The sequence below is a fragment of the Heliangelus exortis genome, chromosome 1, assembly GCF_036169615.1.
Source record: "Heliangelus exortis chromosome 1, bHelExo1.hap1, whole genome shotgun sequence".
In the NCBI taxonomy this organism is placed as follows: Eukaryota; Metazoa; Chordata; class Aves; order Apodiformes; family Trochilidae; genus Heliangelus; species Heliangelus exortis.
The window spans coordinates 101,515,022-101,529,863 of NC_092422.1; positions in this window are offsets into that span (position 1 = coordinate 101,515,022).

A 14,842-nucleotide genomic window follows, 5' to 3' on the forward strand; every position below is an offset into this window, starting at 1 on the left:
ATTAGTTTCCTGAGCATTTTGTGTAGGTTATTGACAGTGGTAATTAGATTTCCAGTCCTCACAAGCAAGATAAATTTGAGCTTCCAAAATTCATACCTGCACTATATCCAACAAAAGTTAATCCTATATTTTGATCTCATAGATTCTTTTTCATCTTTACAAACTAAAGGAAATATAGCCCTTAAGAAACAAACTTCAAGATATTTAAAACTCTAGATGTTATCAGCAGATGAACTGTTACTTAGATAAGAGGATTATGAACCACAACCACTATCTGTCACAACTGAATACATGGGACACCCTCAAATGAGTACCTGATAGAAGCTTCTGTGCACTGCTACCTGAAGGAGCTAAATGAAGAGGAAATACAGGCAACCTGGACATTGCTGGCAAAGAGGGTGAAGATCACACTCTCTGACAGAAATAAGGTCCACAAATGGAGCAGATGCTACAAAGAGTCCTAGTGGGAATGGGTCCACTGATGATTTATTATATTTAGATAAAGGATGATTTTTTTTGCTGGCATGAAGATTTCTATGCAGAGGAAGGAGTAAAATACGTTACAGTGAGTACAAAATGTTAGTCATATTTTAACATTCAAAGGCAAAGACCAAGACATGCAAGACAAAAATAATTTGGAATGTTTTGGAATGTTCAACCAGCAGAAAACATTTGCAGGTTATTCAAAAGAGGCAGTCACTTGAATACATAGTACTGTGTTGGCTTAAGACTCAAGATTTAAACTAAGCCTGAATTATGAAACATGTGAAGCACACACAGATCATATTCTGAAAAAAATAGTATTATAGTTCTAACACCTAAAACATTCTGAAGTTAAAAAATAAATAGAAGGGCTGATGGAAATTAAATCTAAGACATGTCTGACTTCCTATAAGAGATCTGAAACATTGTGTGAGTAACAAAAGTTATTTTAATATGCATTTTAATGCAAAATTGCTTAATGTTCTCTTTTCCTGCAGCTCACATAGGATGGTTGTTCGTCTTTTAACCTCATCAGTATAAAGTGACCTCTGGTCTGTGGAAAAATATGCAATGACACATCTGCTTCCATACAGCAGGCAAGGTTTTTTCATAATCTTTGTTTCACTTCACTTCACTCCACTCCACTCCACTCTTTCTAGGTTGAACTCCTGAGACTAGTTCTCAGTTCCTTCTGATTCCCTCCCTGCTCACACTTAATCTGCATCACCTCCTTTAACTCATCCTCCTCTCCTTTGGCTGAAAGGCCAATGAACGACTTCCTTGATAGACCACTTACTTTTTCCCCAGGTGATGGTAGTCATTCCATTCCAGTTCGCTTTTCTGTGGCTGCTCAGCAGGCCCTGCCAACCTGTACTCCCTTCACAGCTGCTTCTCAGGGTTCTGTCCCAAGCTCACCATCCTGGTAGCTTCACTTGACCACCTCCTTGTTTTCTGCCTTCCCCTCCTCTTCTGCCAGGTAAATTCTGGCACCACTGCACACACATCATGTTAAAACTACTAGTTATTTTTTGCTCTGCTATTATAAGGATATCAAAGAGTCACTGAGGGAGTGAGACAGATTGCAGGTTCCTAACTTTTTAGATGCAGTTATGAAGAAAAATTTGCATATCCTCAACCTGGTGCACTAGCATATTTTTCATTCTCAGCTTGTACCCAGAAGGACACAGAATCCAAATCAGAAAAGGTTAAATGCATCTGGCTCTGATTGGGATGATGCTTTCTCTTGTTACTCTACCTGCATCACCCTGCACTGAGTATATAATAAGCAAAATTTTCTTACCCATATTCTTGAGCAATTCTGAATACTGAAACCCTGCCAATGCATGTCAGTTCCCAAGGCCACTTGCATCACCCCACTTACCCACTTCTATGCTTCAGCATATGCTGTCAGACTTGAAAAGACTATGGGTTTCTGCTTATCTTTCTTCCCTTCATTTGCTTCTTCTCCCTTACCTATACAGGCTTGTCAATCTACAAGGGGAATATATCTTCACATAAGATGTTAGGAAAACATCTTTCTCGGTTTATAAGTCCTCTCATTACAAGATACACAAAGATAGTAACAAAGCTCACAAAAGAGAGGGAAAGTAATTGTAATTCTATCAAGACTTCTAATTCAAGCAAACTGCTTCAAATGCTAATAGATTTCCAATGCAATATTAGCTAATCCTACACTGTCACTTTATATAGTGGGAGAATCACCTGCACTGACATGCTTAATGTGCTTTTTTGTAGCCAACCACCTTGAGCTGCGATCTCGTCAGTTCTCATTAGGCAAATTAAGTGGAGGCGGGTCAGCCTGTGGACAGGAGACCTCTGGGGACAGCTGGATGCTGTAGCTCACTCCGCCAGGAAATGTGTTCAGCCATTAAGGATGTTGCACCCCAGCAGCCCCTGCCACCCCACACGGCCCTGTGTCCTGCCACGGAATTCCTGATGACAGCCAGCAAAGCTCAGTGCCTCCCTCTCGGCTCCGCTCCATCCTCCGCCCAGCAGGCAGCAGAGGTGGTGAGGGTGACTCTCCACAGGAGGTGACACTTCCCTAGGGGCCCAGATTAAACTAACACCACAGCAATTGGCAGGAGGCGCTCTGCTAATAGAGGTTTTGTCCTTGGGACGAGAAAGAAAACATTATCTGACTCGTGGTTATTAAAAATCCCACAGCATTTTTCACCAGACCAGGGCTTAATGCTGGTATCCGGGTCACATTCCAATGTGGTCAATTGCATCTCCCCTACTTAAATTCCCCTGATGCACCAGCTGAATTCTCCTGCTCACCTCTTGAGCTGAAATCAGTAGCACCAGCAACGCAAAGGTTGCTGCTACAAGCTGCCCTGCTGATGACTGTGTTTTAGCAAAGAAGTGCATCGCTTCCTACATACAGAGCGTTTCAACTTCTATGTAGAACACCTTGATGCATGTGAATGGTGCTATTTATATACATTAAAACAATCAGTCGATAACGGGAAAGGTTTTAAAAATAAATCAGTCTACTCTCCCCATGAATCATTAGCATAAAAATGTCAAACAGTACAGCATATACAAATTAATAACTTGGTCAGGTGAAGAAGTAAACATATCTCTAATATAACTGAGAGCATAGGTATTGATTTCTGAGCAGATAGAGTACTGCAGCCTCCAGAAATCCTATGATTAAATCACTAGCTTCAGCTCTTCACTTTATCAGTGTTTCCTTCAGCTAAAAAAATAAATAAATAAATAAATAAATAAATAAAGGTAGGGGATATCTCCAGATCCCTTGAGCCATTCCTCTGAGTAAACTGGCAAATTATAAATATTTCCCTGGGGTATTTTGATCTAGTACTAGATTATTTGACTGAAGTTGATCATTTTAGTACTTCTTTGAAAGAGAAATAGTTGTTGCATTTCAGATTTAATTTGTTAATTTTATTTCTATTCAAAATGTTAAAACTGCCACCAGTCTCCATGACAGGGCTTTCTGAGTACTCTGCAGGCTAACAGATTTACTGGTCTTGCAGGTTCTGACCCAAGTCTCTGGAATATTGACACCACTCTTTCCTTTGGTTTTACTGGACTTAAACCAAGGCTTCCCACTTGGAGGCAGCAGGTGCTGAGAAATACAGCAGTCCCACTGCCAGGAACAGAGGGTTTCATATAGCTCAACAGCACCAGCCACAGCGATGGAACGCAGACTTTTTAAACTCTGTAACCTGCCACCAGAGAAATCTGTGCCATATAATATGCAAGCAAATGTGGAGGTCTGATTAAAAAAATCTACCAAAATAGATAGGCTGAGTTAATTTAGAGGAAATCAAAACCTAGAGATGCCTTGGTATAAGCAAAGTCCGTTTACTATTGACCATTGCATTTCTTATAGATTCAGCATTCAGTTAAAGAAAGTTTATCTTATTATCTATCTTGCCCACTTTACCTTAAGGAACAACACACAATAATATTTTTTTTTTTTAAAAAAGATTTCTTTAAATCTTCCTTAAATGGCTTATATATTCAGGACTTGAAGTGGTATACAAAGGGACACATTTTCTATATTAATTAATTAATTAATAATAAAAAAGAGAAACTAGAACATTAAACCTACTGATTATTTTATATATAAATTAAATAAGAAACTTAAATGACAAGGCTGAGAACAAAGCACTATTGAAGCAGCAGCTCCAAGCAGAATGATGTTAAAAAAAGGATTAGAGAAGAAATTATCTAAATATTAATAAGACAAGAGAAGTTTTTGGAAATTACACTTCTTAATTTAACACCCTATATTCCTTATAAATATTTTCTATTTAAGGCCTCATATCCATTAAATATTGATAAAATCTTTATTAAAATAGCTTCACGATGGTACAGTAATTTTTTAATTCCTGAAACAATAGAGCATAGAAGTCTTAAACTGGTAGATTTGATTAGTAGGAAATCAACAATCCATAGGAAATTAACAGTTTCTCCCAGTACTACAGACCCACCAAAGCAACTTCTGCCTGGTGTCCCTATTACTCGTGGCCAACAGAGAGTTTTGCCTTGGGAACATGGAAAGTATCAGAGGGGGTGCCACCTGAAGACATTTGCCTTTCTGATTCCTTCCAAGATAACTTTGGTCACTCTGGAATGCAAAATTCTACTTGTAGAAGTATCACAAACACAGTGCAACAGTAAACAGACTGTAGAATAAAAAATGTACACTATAGGGAGCTTGTGCTACATGAAGACTCTTTTCCTGGCAATAATCTTTCATCAAGAAAATTTTGTTCATACCACCTCTCACTCATTATTTCTTTCGAAGAGGTAGCTATACTTTTCAAATGTGTAAATCTGGTTTTATTTACATATCATTTTTTTAACTTCTGCCTCCCCTTCCTTCCTAAAATGTTTTTATATCTTTCCACGACAGTGATGCTGTTTTACTTGTTTTGCTTACTTACTATTGCTATAAGCCTTTTCAGCCAGTCGTTTGATGTAAACTCCTTTTATTCAACTCAAGGAAAAATTCTTTTGAAAACAATGAAAAAATATATTCAATTTTTCTTATACAAGCATTAAGGTAATTTGATTTAGCAATCATTGGCAGCTATTATTGTAATTTTTCTGAGCTCTAATAATCTGCATTGTATTCTGTCTCAAAACTAATAGCCAGAATGGTTTGGTTAATCTTAAATGAAATCACAGCCAGCTGGCATCATGGCAAGAATCTTAAATCTAGAATTCCCAGAAAATATTGGATATTTTTTTATCAAGAGAGGGATGTAAGTAGAATATGGCTCAGTATTTGCTAGCTTTAATGTATTCTTGCCTTGCAAATTTTACAGTACAATAATAAAAAGGATCTTAGCAAATATTTAAATTATTTCTGCTATTGACCTTGTCCTGCTATCATCCATCATAGGGGAATTTTTCTTTTGATGTACATATCATAAGCTTCTCTTCGATTATCAGTAATACACTGAGAAGATGAAGGAAACAGGAGAGTAATAGCAAATGCAACAGCTGAAATTTTCTGAACTGCACTTTGTTTTTAAAGCAATAAGCTTTCTGGGCATATTGTAGAAAAAAGCAGAGGATTCATACTCATAGCTTCAGAAACAGGTTTTCCCACTTTATGTTAGTCATACAAATGTGATGCCTGCATTATATCATTACTCAGCAATACTCTTTATTCCATCCCTCAGAGCTACAAGATGAGTGGTAATGTGTAATTTGCACACAGGGGCCATAGATCCCTCTTGCCTCACTGCACATGGATGAGGGAGCATTTTGCTTTAGTCATTAGGCTGAGGAGTGTTTTATCCTACTTAGTTTGCATTGCTCCATGTGCCAGGGCAGTTCACCTTCAGAAAAGGACCACAGAAACTGGACCTCATCAACACAATTCCCATTTCAGATGATTTCTCCTTGAGGGAAGAAGTAAAAAAGATGGTAAATGAATTTAGCTCTTTACAACTACTAGTGAAAAAACTTCTCCCAACCATGCCAAACTCTTTCTGAGACAAAGACTGCTCTTCCTCTGACTCAGAGTCTCCATACTGAAGACAAGAACCATGTTTAGTTTTGCAGTGTAGGATTTTTAATTTAAACAAACTATTTTTCTGTCCTTAGGCTCTTATCTCCATGGCAACCAGGGACATTTGAAAAAATCGTGCAACTATAGAGTAGACACACACATCATATATTATTAATGTAATATTTCCTAAAGCAAAGTCCACATTACTGTGAGTTCCTTCTTTTTTCCACACCTATCTTGCTCTTATTTTCTACTGTTTTCTTGTTATTGCCCAGCTGCTCTCCAAGCTCAGGACAGCTAAAACAGAGACTTCTCTCTCTTCATTTCCTAATTATCTTTCTGCAAGTATAGTCTCAGACTCAGAACAACTCTAAATTACCTCTGACTCAGTTAGACAGCTTGTGATAATTTTTAAATTGTCCATCCATATAATTTCACACAACATCATATAGATCTTGAAGGCTCCTCAGGCACAAGATACTGAGCTTTGTGGAATGAGAGGAGAAGGAGGTTTTCAGCCAAGTCTTCATTCTTCTGTGTCTCATCTACTGCAGTTTCCAACTCTCTGGCCTAAATACCATATGTCTTCACTTCTATCTGTTCAGATTTTTCTGCCAAAATAACTGGCTTGTATATTTCTGGCACCATCTCCCATTTATCTCTACAAATTCCTTCCTCAGGATAAGACATTTTACGGGTTAGCCATTTTATATCTACTATTGCCAGTGCTATTGGTGCTGAAGGTTGGACAGCAAAAGTGGCTATTTGAATACTAGCAGAGAGAACAGCAATACCATTTTTTAATGCATTCAACCAAATTCACAATTCCTGCCTCTGTTTTGTTCAGAATCAAGATGCAACTGCTGGTGAGCCAGCAGTTCTTTGATGCTCTATATTCTTTTCTCTCATCAAACCTATGAAAACCTCACAGGTGTAAGGCAGTGTATACGTTAGCAACATGGTCTGAAACCCTTTCTTTCAGAATTTCACTCCCACCTTATTCTTCCTTACTTTGATGAATCAACTCTCTCTCATATCTAGACTGGAAACTCTGTGGGACATAAATTAATTTCTTTTTATACTTCTGTATGATGGTTATATACAATGATTATAAGAACATGATGTATCTGTAAAGCTAGAATCCTTAGCTTCTATAAGATAAATATTTGCAGCATATTAAATTTGTTCTAGGAAACAGGGCAGCCAGACTAATGTCGATCACCACAAGTGGATCCTGCAAGATAAAAATGTCTGATTATTTATTCTGTCGCTCCTTGGTGGTTCTACTGTTCACCAAAAAGCTGTTGGGTTTCACCTGATGTTGGAATTCTTTGCTGGCCTTTTTTTTTTTCTTTTTTTTTTTTCCCTTCTCTGTATATTTTTTTTCCTTGTTGAGGAAGAAGAATCATGCGCAAGAAGACATATCCTGCTTTTTTTGCCTATTCATAATACAGCAGATGGAAAAAAGAAAAAAATAGAGAGTGAAAAAAGATAACAAGAACAGTGGATCATACACCTACTATTGTTCCTAACGCATTACATTAAACTTAGGCTGTAGTTCTGCAATACTGCTTTGGGCTTTCAGTATTAAGTGGTGTTTTACGTCATTGCATTAGTTATCTTTTTTTTTCTTTTTTTTTTTTTTTTTTTTTTTTTTTAAAGTTCAATATATTTTTGTTAGTGCACTATCAGATAGCTAATAAGGTATAAAAAAAGTCATTAGCTTAACCACAGAAAGATATCTTAACTACTGAACTATAAAATTCTTAGCTCTTTTAAGCATCACCTGGAGAACCGAGAGGCATCTTCCATCTCTTTAATTCAAAAATCTGAAATTGAATATCCTGCTATACTTGAATAAGCAAATAATGAGTGCCACTTATGCAATTAGTTCACAGATGTGGTCACTGCAAGAAAGAGTAAGAAAGAATAAAAATATGTGACCAAAAAGCTGAACAGATATTAATGAGATTTCAAATGAAAGGTAAAAATCTGAAGTCATCATATGCTTAAAAGGGCTGAAAGACTGGGGTTCTTTTTGTTTCTTGTTTTTATCTAAGGTCATCTAAACATCGCTTTATCTAAAGAACACTGCCATCTTATTAAATAACTCCAGTCAAGCAATTTGATCTGTGGAACTCTGCTGAGTTAAAGAAACTTCCAAAACTTCCAATGAAGCCTGTGCTATGCTGCATATGGTGCAAGAAGAAACTTAGGTGATGAATTCATTAAATTTTGATCATATTCTGTACAATTTTATAATTACACATTGTTTACATGTCTATATCTCTTTACATAGGTACATAGACGTGGAAAGAAAAGGCTGAAAACTTGTTGAATACTGAAAAATCGACTGCTAACAGCAAACACAGAGTTACAGTAATACTGCCCATTTTAAACCAAAAGAACTTTCTCAGAAAAAAATCCCTGCAAAATCAAGATTCCATGTTTTGCAGTCCAATATAATTTCCTCAGTTTAGTATGAACCACCATATGAAAACCTACTGAGCATAAAGGGCAGCAGCTGATAGCCAGTGGCTGAACAATGTACTGTAAGTTAGCATACCCTTAGATAACAGCTGCCATTAAAATATAAAATAAAAATAAAATTTTAAAACTGTGAAATAGAGTTCCAGTAAATCAGAACTGCAAAATTATTAAAAGGTATGCAATAAATTATTCCACATGTGGATTAATACATGCATGAATTAGAACTCATGCTTTTCAACTCAAACCCTTCCTCATATTCCACCCATACTACTCAAATCAATTCTTTCTTCCTTACCAAGAAAAAGTTATACCACAGACAGGGGAAAAAGTGATATACAGAAGCTTTTCTCACCTTTACAACAGTAAGCCTTTATCATATTTTACAGTTATTATACAAAAATAGACAGGCCTTTTCTATTTATCTTCTAAAACATAGACTAGGAATAAGAACAGTTGTTTTGATTCCTGTTCTTAAACATTCCACTGCTGTCTTGTGCATTTTGCTCTTACATTTCACATGAAATCTCAACTTATTCTTCATGCTCCAAACCATTTTTTTTGCCACTGCAATTATCTCTGTAAGTGCATGATGTATAAGTAAAGTGTATGGGGAATGAATTCTTATGAAAAGGTGATAGATTAAAAAAAAAAAAAAAAGCATTCTTTATACTGTGAAACAGATTCTTCACAGCTACCTTAAAACAAAGCATAGAATTAAGCAATAGCAATGTCTTACAAGTGGCAATATAATTTGCTCTCATATAAAACCAGGACTTTTTCTCTCCTTTTCTCCTGTTTTCTTCCAGAGAACCACCAGTGAGGAGAAAATAATATTAGTCAGCTTTTATGCAAATTTAAAAAACCCACTACAGAGTTCATTAAAGTAAGGCAGTCTTTCTCGAAAACCCATCCCTCTGTGAGTGAATACAATTAAACAACCTTTTCCTACTTCTGCCAATGAACATATTCCCACATGTTATGCATTCCCTGCTATCTGGTCAGAGGCATGAATTTACTTACAAAGGAAGGATGTATTTTAAATCTGTGACTTCAGATCAGTACAATGCATGCCAGAATATATGCAGACAGCCCCCAGTCTCACAGCTGTTGCCTTTTCTGCTTTTCAAAGGTTTACATCAGGTGAACAATACAGCTCAATATCCTACATTTCAGTTGCTTGCAAGGACCATCATTCTTATTTCTGGAAGTTGCTCTTAGTATTTGAATAGCTAAAGATCAATGCATTTAGTGCTGGCAGCTGTTTATAACACCCAGCTAAGAAAAAAAAAATCAGGTAAAGAAAAACTTCTGCTGTAATAAGAGCTATTACTTATCCCAATTGATACACAAAACTAAACACCTATCCACTTTAGAGTATGGACTAGCAGGCTGTCAAATCAACAAGATGGAGAAGAAGAAATAAAAGCCTGCTTTTCATAAAAAACTGTGGGATTCCACTCTTCACTCTTTGACAAAAGAGTCCTGGAGTGAATTTGTTGTGCTTGGATGATGAGAACTTGGTCATGCCATCTGTTTTAAAGCAGAGTTTAGTTAAACACAGACCTATGCAGGTGCTGAATATTAGCAACCTGATCCATCCAGCTACAGTGAGCTGAGCAGCAGACATCTGTTGGGTTCTGCTAAAGACCTGGTTGTCTGTACCTACCTTATGGCTTGTGGTTTTTACCCACAGGGAAAGCATCACATTTCTCAACCTGTTGCCAATGCTCTGCCTGATGTAGCCCAGGAAGCTGATGGCTTCCTTTGCTGCAAAAGGGCGTTGTCAGAGCATTGTAAACTTGGTGTCCACCAGAGATCCCATGGCCTTTTCTTACCAGCTGCTTTTCAGCCAGCCAGCTCTCAGCCTGCACAAGTGTATGAGGTTATTTTTCAGGTGTGGGACTTTCCAGTTGTCTTAAAATTTCCTATTTTCCTCCAACCTGCTTAACCTGCTATAAAATTATAAAATTAATTTCTACCACAAAGACCTATGCACAAATGATGACCTGAGTCTAAGTAACAGTATCACAATGAATTCAGTTCGAAGGGAGGAAAAAAATTTTTTTTTGTGCAGAATAACAGCAGGAATAAAAAGTTGTTACAGAATCGAATCACCTTGACTGAAAAAGACCTTCAAGATCATCAAGTCCAGCTGTTAACCTAACACTGACAAGATCTTATGTAAACAATATCCCTAAGTGCTACACTTATATGACTCTAATACCTTCAGGGATGGTGATAAATGGTACTCAAAAATAGCGATAACATATTCTTCATTAATTTTATAAACTTCTAGCATAAAACTATGCATGTGCCAAAGGAATTGCAGGAAACATGCTTAAAATATCTCTTTTCCTTTGCAAATTTCATCATACAAATATGTTCAGGTTTTGGAAAATACAAGTACTTATAAAACATTCATTCCACAACCTAAGTTTTCATTCAGATATTCCATCTATTGTAAGCAGAGCTGAAAACAGCTGTAAGTAGAGGCCACTTTACATGGCAGAACTCTCTCTTCAGTTGATTACATCTCTTATTGTTCCAAGGTTAATTTTTTTTTTTTTTTTAGTATGTCATTTAACATATTTCTGCTTCTTCCTAGAAATAAACTAATTTATCTGAAGAGATCATCCTGATATGAGTATATTCAATTGAATATTCTCCTATTCCACTAAGTTAAAAGCTTTCAAGGATCGTAGTTCACATGTATACAGTAGCAGCTTGTTAGAATTTGAATAATCCCCAGCATTAGTACTACTCAAAGATGTTCCCTGAAGTAAGTCCTCTTCGGTATGATGAGTACTTTACTACAGAGTTTCAGAAGTGAAAACAGGTACACTGGCAACACAGAAGAAAATTATACAAATTTCTAGTGTATACCAAAGCAAAACTATACATTCAAATTCATTCTCTCTTTCACACCATCCCTTCAAATAATCATGCAAACTTAAATAGTGCTCTACCTGTTTTGGTATCAGAAGTCAGAAGAGAAAAGGTTTCTGCAGTCATTACAGAAGTATTTTTTTCATGTTGAATGTAGACATCACGTTACACCTTTGAGCATTTAAGTCTATGCTGGGATAAAACAAAATGACTGTCAGTTGAGACCTAGCTCTACAGAGTGAGGTCCATTATAGGAAAAACAGAACCCCATAGTGACTTCAGGTGCAAAAGTAGAATCATCAGCAATTGGTTGCAGATGAACTGCAGACATTCAATATAGAAGCACCTTCTATGGCCAAGCCAACAAGCAGATCTACATAGAAACACACAAGGATTTAAAACCAAAACCAACAGAACACCAACTAAGTAAAAAACTAAAAAACAAATAAACCACCCACACATTTATAAATTCTTTCCTGAATACCTACAAAATATATAGCTCTAAAGATGTTTCAGTCCTAAGCATTTAAAGATTTTGGCCCACTCTGGGTTCTAGCTAGCACTGAATTTCTTAATAGACCAAAGCTAACAATGGATTCTGATCCAGCAGTTGATCCCACTAAAAAGCTGTAAGGAGCCAAAGAACAGCAACTGAAGTATTTTTTGTGATGGACAATAAGTCTACTAATTTTCTTTATGAATAGAGTCAGTCAAACATGAGACAGAATTAGAGTTGGAGGCATATGAGTTTGTACTTTTAGTACCACCTGGCCTAAAAATAAAAATATTAACTAAATAATTTCACAATAATTATACTAAAAATCTAAGAAGCAGGACTGAAAGAAAAGTAGTAGCCATGTATCTGGATGTAACCATTGTCACAACTATCTGTAAACTAATTAAAATTACACACTTCTATCTGAATAGTAGGACTCACCCTCTAAATCAGTTTTGAGTTCTACACAACACACAGTTACGTGGTCAATATGTCTCAATATATTTCCAGGAAAGAATCTGAAAGGGGCTACAGTATGTATTGCAGGAGGCACAAAAAAAAAAAAAAAAAAAAAAAAAAAAAAATCAACCCAATTGTGCCAGGGGAGGTTTAGGCTGGACATTAGAAAGAATTTCTTTACTGAGAGGGTGATCAGACATTGGAATGGGCTGCCCCGGGAAGTGGTGGATTCTCCGTCCCTGGAGACATTTAAAAAGAGACTGGATGTGGCACTCAGTGCCATGGTCTGGTAACTGCAGCGGTGGGTCAAGGGTTGGACTTGATGATCTCTGAGGTCCCTTCCAACCCAGCCAATTCTATGATTCTATGAAAACAAAACAAAACAAACAAACAAAAAAAAAACCCCAAAGGCCTAAACTGCTCTGAACAGTAGCCTACCTGCCTTTCTCACAAAACTTTTATGAATTTTTTATGCTGTTGTTGGCTCAGAACATATAGAAAAATTATGGCACGTCTTATACTGAACACTTATGTATCAACCAAAGCAAAAACCAAAGTTATCAGGTATAAAATACACTTCAGTAGGGAAGAAGCCATATATTTAAATACCAGTCTTAATATTTTTAAAGAAACAGAACTGCACTAATTAAAACCGATCAAGACCAAAGAATGAGTAAATTGATTTTTGTAATTTATTTTGCTGTTCTTTCCAGCTTAACTTGGTTTTCCTGTCAATTGTTTTGCCAATCAAACACAGTGAGCAAGTCTGGCTGGCACAGATTAGAAAATTGTTCGTGTAGAAGAAAGGGTGATATCCTGTGGAATACACATAGATTTTTCAGGAACATTTCCACTACATTCAATGAAGCCATTCCTTCTATTTTCTTTCTTTTTAATTTATTTTCAGTCCAAGAATTTGCAGGGCAACATAATCTTGAAGTTTAATGAATTAACACAGAAATAAGTTTCTTCTTAGAATTCTTTTCAAAGTGCTACAGTTTTGAAGAACAAAACACCATCTGAACTGAGACAAGATATGCAACTGAATGCAGTTTCCAGCTGCAGGAAGGAAGCACATTGAACAGTGAAATGTTAGAAACAGAATACAAGAAATAATAAAAATATTCCTTTTCACTTTAGTGTGTATCCAGCTGCTGGCTCCATAAAAATGCATACCTAATGGGACTGAGGAAAATGGAAAAAAATTTTGTTTGAGAAGACAGAGCTTTTCTGGTAAGAATGTCCCAAATGGACAGCAACTGCTTATCTACAGATAGTTCAAGAAACAGAAATATCTGACCAGTGCTAATGTCTGAGTTTTAACTTCTCTAATGTAAAGTTGTTGGGGACAAGAAAAGTCAAGGATCTCATTCTATAAGAGACTGTTTGTTGAGGCCCTTGGCATACATCATGTTGCGCACAGGAAATTAATATTTCCAAATTCATAGGGATGGTCTAAAATTTCTAGGAAATTCTCACTGACTTCTGAGAATCTGTAAATCCACATGTTACATGAAGGCAGAGGAAATACTTTAATTACTGAATTTCTCCAGAAAGATCAAAATCTAAAATGTACTTGTACGATTACTTAAAAGATACTTCCACAAAATACATACCTATACTTTGTTGTTTTCAACAATATGTTTATAATTTACAATCTTTGCTATGGCGAAGCTACTATCACTGCTTAGCTGAATAGAAATTGTATAGGATAAAGTCCTCAGATTTCACTGAAATTAAAGAGAGTTTCACTTCTAGTTCTGTGGCCAGAATTTCACTCACAGGGTTTGTCAGGAGGAATTTCCAGCATCTAAGTCAGGCAGTCACTTCTTCCCAGTACCTCACGTCTCTTATTTCTTACTATATCTGGTATCTTACCGGTATTTGCACTGGAAGTTTTCTTCAATCAAAGTTTCCTCTAATAACGTGACCCTTCCTTCAGTATGAAACATATCTCAACAAGATAACATATTTAGATGGTAGGTAAATCCTTAATGCCAACACGAACAGCTTCAGAGAAGGGAAAAATGCTGTTTTATTCTTAAAAGGAGAGAAAAATACCAACTGATAAAATGGTCAAAGGGGGCTTGATCACAATTTATTTCTGGCATTTAATGTCTTCTGTTCTCAATGATTTTCTGTCATTTCTACCTAGCTTGGACCTGAGACCCCTCTCAGAGGTGTTAAGTTTTATGTTGCTACTTAACTTTCAACCTCTGTTTTCAGGATTGAAAGATAAGCAGCTAATTGTCACTGAGATATCCGAGGGTTTATCAGCTGTCCAGATCTACCAAGTTGGAAAAAACCCTGCATGTGGAAACTTTTTCTACTAATTCTGCATGAAAGATAGTTTAATATTATAATTTGGTTATGGCCTACTGCTGTCATTGTCATTATCTAAGACCATGATGATTACCTGCCTGCTGTTCTGCTTGGCAGCAATTCCTTTAATTTTAAACTTATCACTTCTGTCTTAAAATGAAACATAAAAGAAACTAATTTAAAAAACACTA